We start from the raw sequence: 8,551 nt of genomic DNA, 5'->3' as shown, positions 1-8,551 counted from the left end.
GCTCTGTGCCATACCTGAGGCAAGGTGGGGTTCTGTCACCCTGCCATTATCACTTTAAAGTGGGCAGAACACCTAGAACTTTTTAAATTTGGATCTGAAGATATTGAAGTCGACATGAAAGCAAATAAAGGAAAGGGAGCAAGAGGAGCACAGCAGGAAGGGCACTCCCCTACTGTGTCAGGTACACCTGAAGCTGCTGCTTCGACCCCCGTGGTGGTGCCTCTAAGCTCAGAGGAGCAGCAACACCTACTCTCTGAGTTCACAAAACTCTGTCAAAAAATTGAAACGGCACTGGAACCAATCTCTGCCATGCTGAAAAAGCCTGAGCAGAAGATTCATTCATTGGATCGACGCATGGAAGGTGTCGAGCAAAGGACCACGGCTTCTGAGACCGTGACGGAGAACTGTGAAGGGCAGATCCAAACCTTGGAGGACCAGGTTCAGGCCTTGCTGGAGCAGGTTGATGACCTCGTAAATCAAGGTCGGAGAAAAAACTTACATGTGGTCAGTCTTCTGGAGCCCGAAGAAAGCGAGAACCTAGCCGAGTTCCTGGAGAAGTGGCTCCCGGAGTTGCTGGGCCTGGAAATCAAATCAGGCCTGGTGAGTGTGGAGCAGGCCCACCGAATCACGATGCACAAGTCCGGGTTGGAGCAGCGCCTACACCCCGTCCCAGTGTGACTCCAGCACTATAAAGAAAAGCAGTTAATAATAGAAACATTCAGAAGACTGGGAAGAAACCTGTATATATAAAGGTTCAAGAATAATGCTTTTTCAAGACTTTTCTGGGACCATAATTAAGAAGACGAAGGCTTTTGATGATATTAAGAAAAAATTAAGACATTTAAATATTAGCGAGTTTTGAGAAGATTTGTAGCTCAGGTTGAGGTTCTGGATGTAAGTTGCTCACTGAGCTGGAAGGTTTGTTTTGGAAATGGTCCCTCAGCTCAGTGAGCAAACCTACATCCAGACTTAAATATTCAATATTCTCTGAGGTACCCGGCAGTACTACATTTTAATTATGGGGGGTCTGTCTATAACTTTGACTCAGCGGAAAAAACAAAAGAATTTGTGAACTCGCTGAAATACTAGACTTGGACCGAGGGGAAAAGATGTTTGTGAACAATGGCATAATTTTTTTAATCTTCTCTTTCTTTGTTCTTTCCCTTTTGTAGTTTCTGACCTTATAGGCTTGGTGTAAAACATGGTTTGTTTCATATTGTATCTGTTTGTTAGTTATCTGTTCTGTTTTTCTGGGTGAGGGGTGGTTGAGCTATGGTAGGGGAAGGGAGGGAATCCAATGCCAACTTGCAGGAGTGTAAATAACAGGGTTTTTTTCCATTGCCTGGGTTTGGGGCACGGCCTTAACTGAAAGGTGCCAGAATGGCTACAAGGTTGGGAGTGAATGCCCCCTATGGGCAAGGCGGGGTAGATGTTCTTTTAGAATCGCTACAGTGTGGAAACAGGTGCCTCAGCCCTACAAGTCCACACTGACCATCTGAAAGGTACCCCACCCCAAAACCCATTTCTCTACATTTACTCCTAACCTACACATCCCTGAAAACTATGGTCAATTTAGCATGGCTAGTTCACCTAACCTGCACACTTTGGATTGTGGGATGAAACCAGAGCACCCGGACGAAACCAACGCAGACACAGGGAGAATGTGCAATTTCCAGTCACCGAGGCTGCAATCGAACCTGGGCCCTGGTGCTGTGAGGGCAGCAGTGCTATCCACTGAGCCACAGATCTCTCGAGATTTGTATTTTTTGTGTTTATTTGTTCAAGTTAGGAGTATTAGTTAATTGCTCAGTTTTAATAGTTTTAGTAGTGTTTGTAAGAATAGTTTTCAGATTTGATAAAGTTTGTGTTTTTCCACTCGCCACGCGTTGAATGGGCTTCTTTCTCTCGGGGGACCGCAGGCTGTAGTGTGGGGTCATGGCTAGTGATCTGTTCAGGTGATGTACCTGGAATATAAAGGGAAGCCATTCCCCCATTAAAAGGAAAAAGGTGCTTGCAAATCTTAAGAAGAAAAGTGTTGGCATCACTGTATTGCAAGAGATGCATTTAACAATCAGAAACATCTGAAGTTACAGCAGGAGGGAATACGATTGGGTATTTTTCTTCTACTTCAACTCCAAAAACAGGAGAGTGGCCATACTGGTATGAAGGAATCTCCCATTTCAGGTGATAGATTAAATCAAGGATGAGCATGGGCAGTTCATCATCCTCAAGGCTCTGCTACAGGGAGAAGAGTTCGGCGTCCTGAACATTTACTGTCCCCCAGCTCATCCTCTCAAATATCCAGTTGACATAGTCTCTAAATTAATGGCTTTTGAGGTGTGCCATATGTTTATAGGAGGAGACTTTAATCATCTCATGGACCCTGGGGTAGACAGGATACTCATCCCATGGACCCTGGGGTAGACAGGATACTCATCTCATGGACCCTGGGGTAGACAGGATACTCATCTCATGGACCCTAGGTAGACAGGATGCTCATCTCATGGACCCTGGGGTAGACAGGATGCTCATCCCATGGACCCTGGGGTAGACAAGATGCCAAGGGATCTGTCTAGTACACTTCTGCAGTCTGGACAGTTAAAGGACTTGTGTGAAGAGTTGGGGCTAGTGGATGGGTGGAGGGATCTTCACCCTAATGGGAGGGATTTTACCTTTTACTCTAACCCACACAAGTGTCACACAAGAGTTTATTTGTTCTTTGTTTTGTCAGTTTATTTGGACTTGGTGTTGGCATGTAGGACTGGGAACACAATTATTTCAGACCATGCAGCAGTGTACTTGGATGTTAAGACCAAAGGTAGTGGAGCAGACACACGGCTCATGGATCCATTTCTGCTCAGGGATAGCAACTTTGTAGAGTATATTACAAGGGTGTTCAGGACTTCTTGGGACATCAATTGGGATATGGCCAGTAATCCATCTGTGCTCCAGGAGACCAGCAAAGCATATTTAAGGGGTCTGATTATTTCATAGCCTACAACGAGAAAGAGGCAGAGAGAAGAACAGTAGCAGATGCTCGAGGCCCAGCTGAAGGCAGCCGAGTCGGCATATTATACCAGGCCATCTGTGGTTAAATTACAATTGGTCACAGCTCTCTGGGCTGCTCTGGACTCAGTGCTCACACAAGCGGCGAAGAGAAGGGTCTCCTTTGCAAAGCAAGTGCTGTTCAAATATGAGGATAAGCGAGGTAGATACCTGTTTTGTCTGGCTCGGAAGAAAAGTGCTCCACAGTCCATTGCGTCTATTAGGGAGAGAACTGGCAACATTACTTATGAGCTGGAAAAAATTAAAGCCAGATTTCAGGAATTCTATGCAGAGTGATACCGGTGAGAGGGATGTGGGGATGGAGTAGTGAGAGTGGGATCCTTTTTTGAAAATCTGAACCTCCCCGGTATAAACACAGATCAGGCCTTCCTTTTAAATGCACCCTTAACGATAGGAGGTGCAAGAGGCAGTAAGGCAGCTCCAAGGATGCAAGGCACCCGGTCCATATGGGCTCCCGAGTGAATTTTACCAGGAGTTTACACACATGTTAGTTGAACCACCTCTGGACATGTATAATCACTCGTATAGCCAGGACTGCCTTCTGCCCTCTCAGAGGAAGGCCAATATCTCCCTTATTATAAAGAAAGGGAAAGACCCCAAGGATTGCACGCCATGCAGACCTATCTCATTAAAGATTTTAACTAAGGTGCTGGCTCTGAGGTTGGAAGAGGTATTGCCCCTTATGATAAAAGAGGACCAGATGGGTTTTATCAAGGACTGCAGCTCTTCCAATGATATAAGGAGGGTATTAAACAAAGTGCAAGTATGTCAGCAGAAATTGATTGCGAGCTTGGTGGTCTCCCTGGATGCAGAAAAGGCTTTTGATCGGTGGAATGGTCATGTCTCTTTGATGTTCTGGATCGCTTTGGTCTAGGGAGGCCCTTCGCCAGGTGGGTGGCAGTGTTATATAGTGACCCCAAGATGGTGGTTATCATGAATGGTGTCAAGTCGAGCAATTTTCATGTGGGGAGAGGCAGTTGACAGGGATGTCTTCTCTCGCCACTGCCATTCAACTTGGTAATTGAGCCGTTGGCAGAGGCCATCCGAAAGGACCCTGAAATAGTGGCACCAAGGTGGGTATTGGGGAACACTAAATTACTCTTTATGTGGATGTTGTCCTTTTGTTTTTGGCTAACCCGGAAATGTCCATACCTCGGCTAATACAACAAAATAAATTATTCGGCAGTTTCTCGGGATACAGGATAAATCTTGCAAAGTCAGAAGTCATGCCCGTGGAGGAATTGGTAGAAATACTGGAACTGAAGGATGGAACACAGTTTCCTTTTCGGTGATCACAGAAAGGTTTTCTCTACCTGACAATTTTTATTATCCCTACCCTTCCGTCAGCTGTACAGAGCTAACTTTGTACAATTGTTTGAGAGAATAAAGCAGGACTTGCAACAGTGAAAGGAGGAACCAATACCATGGTTAGGCCTTATGGCCTTGATTAAAATGAATGTTCCTTCTCCATTATTATACCCTATGAGGATGCTCCCATTGTTATTACCCAAACAGGTGCTGGGAGATTTACTGGTTGGCTTGGATCCTTTATTTGGTGCCATAGACGCCCCCTAATTAAATTTACCAAGTTGCAACTTCCACAGGATATGGAGGGGTGGACTTCTCTGATCTGAAGAGATGTCAAATAGATGCCCCACTAGCTTATGTGGATGAATGGATGCATAAGGACTCAAGGTAAATGTGGCTTGATGTTGAGGCCTCACAGGCGAGATGTGCCATCATCAACTTACTGTTTATGGTAATGTGAGATCTGTAGCTGAGTACTGGGAGAGCCCGATTATCTTAAATACAGTGAAAGCATGGAGGATAATGGGAGGGTGAAGGCAATTTGCTTAAGACTTTGCTATTCACCCATTAGTGGGTGACCCCTAGGATTTAGACCGGGGTCAATGGGCTCCAACTTCAGAGCATGTGAGAATAAGGGAATCTCCTGTTTGGGAGATTTATTCGAGGGAGAGGTCTTGATGTCTTTCAACCAATTAAATACGGGATTCATAATAGGGATCTTTTCCAATACTTCCAGGTTAGGGATTATATACAGAAGAAGACCACACTCTTGACTCTGTCTTACAAGTTAGTTATAGAAAGAAGAGTGCTCGGTGTGGGAGTGCTCTCTCGGTTAGTATCATATATCATCTGCAGAGGGGGAGTGCCTTGAGGGTTATTGAGAGACTTTAAGGGATATGGATTCAGGAGTTAGGGGAAGAAACTTTATCGGAAACATGGAATAACAACTGAGGGAATGTGAAGGAAATTTCAATATACAATAATGCACAAGTGATGCAATTGAAGATCCTTCACTGTATCCATATGGCACCAGAGAGGTTAGCAAAGTTTAACAAAGGATATTCTCTGGAATGTCCCAAATGTAAAATCAGCATAGGCACCCTCACATATTGCTTTTGGCCAAGAGTCAAGAATATTGGGGTGCCACAGTGAATGAGCTGGAGAAGATCCTGGGAATTGAGCTTAAGGCGGAACTAGCGACCATTCTTTTGGACCTACCAGACATGCCCTCTCTGGGTGAGCATGGGAAGAGGTTATTTAACATTCTTACACACTGTATGAGGAAAACCATTCTCATGAACTGGATATCAGAAAAACCTCCAGATGTTGTGGGGTGGTGCAGACCTGTGACGGAGCATGTCCCCAAGATTATTTGATGAGTATGGTGCACCATGGAACAGAGCAATTTTATAAATTACATAGACACAGACCTATCGACAGTACTGGTTAGGGCCTTTATATAGCTACAAGGGCCGTACATGGTGGTCCGGGGACTCCGGGGGGAAGGAGGCCTAGATATGTGGTGAATGGCAAAGTCTTAAACAAATTGCCTTCACCCTCCCATTATTTACTAGGTAAAGAAACTGTTGCTCCTGTGGTTGGGAGCATCAGTGGAGGTGCAGTGTGTGGAGTAGTGGAGTGTAATGTAATGTAATTTAATTTTACTGGACTGCAATTTAATTTAATACTATTTCATTTAAGTTGAGTTTATTTTAAGTCAGGTTTAGTTAAATAAATATGAGACAATTGAAGAGTAGTAGATTGTTTATTGTTAACATTGCAATAATTATAATAATGTGGTATTATTTCTAGTTTTCTGTATTTTTGTACTTTTATAACTTTTTCTTTTCTTTCTTTACAAGAGTAAAAATTTTTCAATAAATGTATATAAAATAAAGAAGCGATAAATTGGCAATAAAAGACAATGCTCCAATTAATTAACTTTACATTTAAGGCCACCTGACTTTTTTTATTAAATCTCTTTAAACCAACCCCAATCTAATCATTTTATTGCTTACTTGTTTTCTTGCCAATACTTGATTATCAGACAGTATTTCTTTTTACAGAATCTGCCATGTCAGCCCTTTCAGAAATGACGTGGAAATGGATGGAGTTACATGATTCAATTTCCTCCTGCAGCTCAGTCAGGATGAACATGAATGTCAAACCTGCAGATGTGAATCAACCTCAGCAGGAGCAATATAACCCTTCCTGCTCAACCATGGCACCAATGTCTGGGCAGAAAGCAGAAACTCCTGTTGCAAACCAGGAAGAAGAACATGACACAACAGCTCAATGTCAACTTTCTGCTAAGTATGTTGAACTCTCTTCAAACAGATAATGTGTCACTGAATAACCACAGCATCTAACTTTCTTTATAACATACCAGACGTTAGATTCCCAATAGGATAACTGAGCCCATTTCCAGTTAACTTTCTGAAACTTGCCTGTTAATTGTGGCTCATTCGCAGGCCAATGCAGGAAGGTACTTTTTGAACCATCACCACAATTTTATTCTGTATTCTATATAAGGAAGCTCTGATTATGTGTAATCACAATTCTCCAACTCTACTTGATCAACATGATTCAGAAAGTTTCTATTCAATTGGAAAACTGTTCGTGTAATTGTGTTAGTCAAAAAAGGCATTGAGATAGAAAGCAGGAAACTACAGGCCATTTAGCATAATAGCTGTCATAAAGAGGATGTTAAAAGCTATACATGATGCAGCAGGGCATTTAGAGAAAGTTTAAGAACCCAAGCAGAGTCAACAAGGTTTTTGCCACGAAAAATTATGTTTAACTGGTGTATTGGCGTTCTTTAAAGAAGTAGCTAAAGGGAGTTGCCCTTTATTCAAACTTTCAGAAGGCATTGATAAGGATCCCCATCAAAGAGAATTGTGGAAAATAAAAGCTCATGATGTGGGGTAACATGTTTAGCATGATTAGGAGTTTGGCTAGCAAATAGAAACAGGAGGCATAAATGGGTATTTTCTGGTTGTCAAGATGTAACAAAGTAGTCTGTAACAGGAATCAGTGCTGGGGCTTCAACTTAATACATGTTCACAACTTGAATAAAGGGGTACAAGGTATGGTTGCTAAATTTGCTGATAGCACAAAAATAGAAAGGAAAGTAAGTCATGAATTGTCATTAGATTGCAAAAGGATTGGTCAAGTGATAGGGCAAAGATTTGGCAAAGGGAATATAATGTGGGAAAATGTAAAGTTTTCTTTTCTGACATGAAGTATAAAAAAGAAGCATAATAGCTAAACAGTGAGAGATTACAGAGTTCTGAGATAGTTTCCTGGGTGTCCTAGTGCATGAATTGCAAAAGATCGTTATGTAGATACCGCAAGTAATTGGAAAAAGCTACTAGCATGTTATTGCTTGTTGCAAGAGCAATTAAATACAAAAGTAGGGAAGTTATGCTTCAGGATATTGATGAGATACACCTGGAATACTGTGTAAAGCACTGGTCACCATACTTACAGAAGAATGTTAATGCTTTGAAAGCAATTCAAAGGATTTTTACCAGGCAAATTGCTTTCTGAGGAAAGGTTAGACAGGCTAGCCGCATATTGTCTGAAGCTTAGAAGAGTTAGAGGTGACTTAATTGAAAAATATAATATCTTGAGGGGACTTAACTGGTGGCTGTCGTCAACATGATTCCACTTATATGAGAGGCTGGAACTAGAGGTCATAGTTTAAAAAAGGTCTCTGGAATGCTGTGTATCTTTACTTAAGGATATAAGTGTGTTGGAAACATTTAGAGAAGGTTCACCAGATTAATACCTGGTATGGTACGAGGAAAAATTGGGAAGGCTAGGCTTGTATCAGCTGATGTTTAGAAAGGTAAGAGGTGTCTTGATTGAAACATCTAAGGTCTTGTCAGCATCGATGTGGAACAATTGTTTCCTCAGGAGAGAGAATATTTTTAAGGCAGAGGCAACTTGACTTTTTATAGGCAGGGAGGTGAACGATGACTGTAGGTAGCTGGGAGTGTGGAGTAATCAGATCTGCCATGATCTATTTGAGTGGTGGAGTAGCCTCAATGGGCCAAATGGTCTACTTGAAATTCATATGTTTGTATGTTCATGAGATTGATATTAGTAATAATGGAGAATACTAATTGTAGTTCATTGTGAGTTAGCCAGGATGTACTACCTCGATTTACTTTCA

This window comes from Hemiscyllium ocellatum, chromosome 13, assembly GCF_020745735.1.
Source record: "Hemiscyllium ocellatum isolate sHemOce1 chromosome 13, sHemOce1.pat.X.cur, whole genome shotgun sequence".
NCBI lineage: Eukaryota > Metazoa > Chordata > Chondrichthyes > Orectolobiformes > Hemiscylliidae > Hemiscyllium > Hemiscyllium ocellatum.
This window is presented reverse-complemented; position numbering follows the sequence as displayed.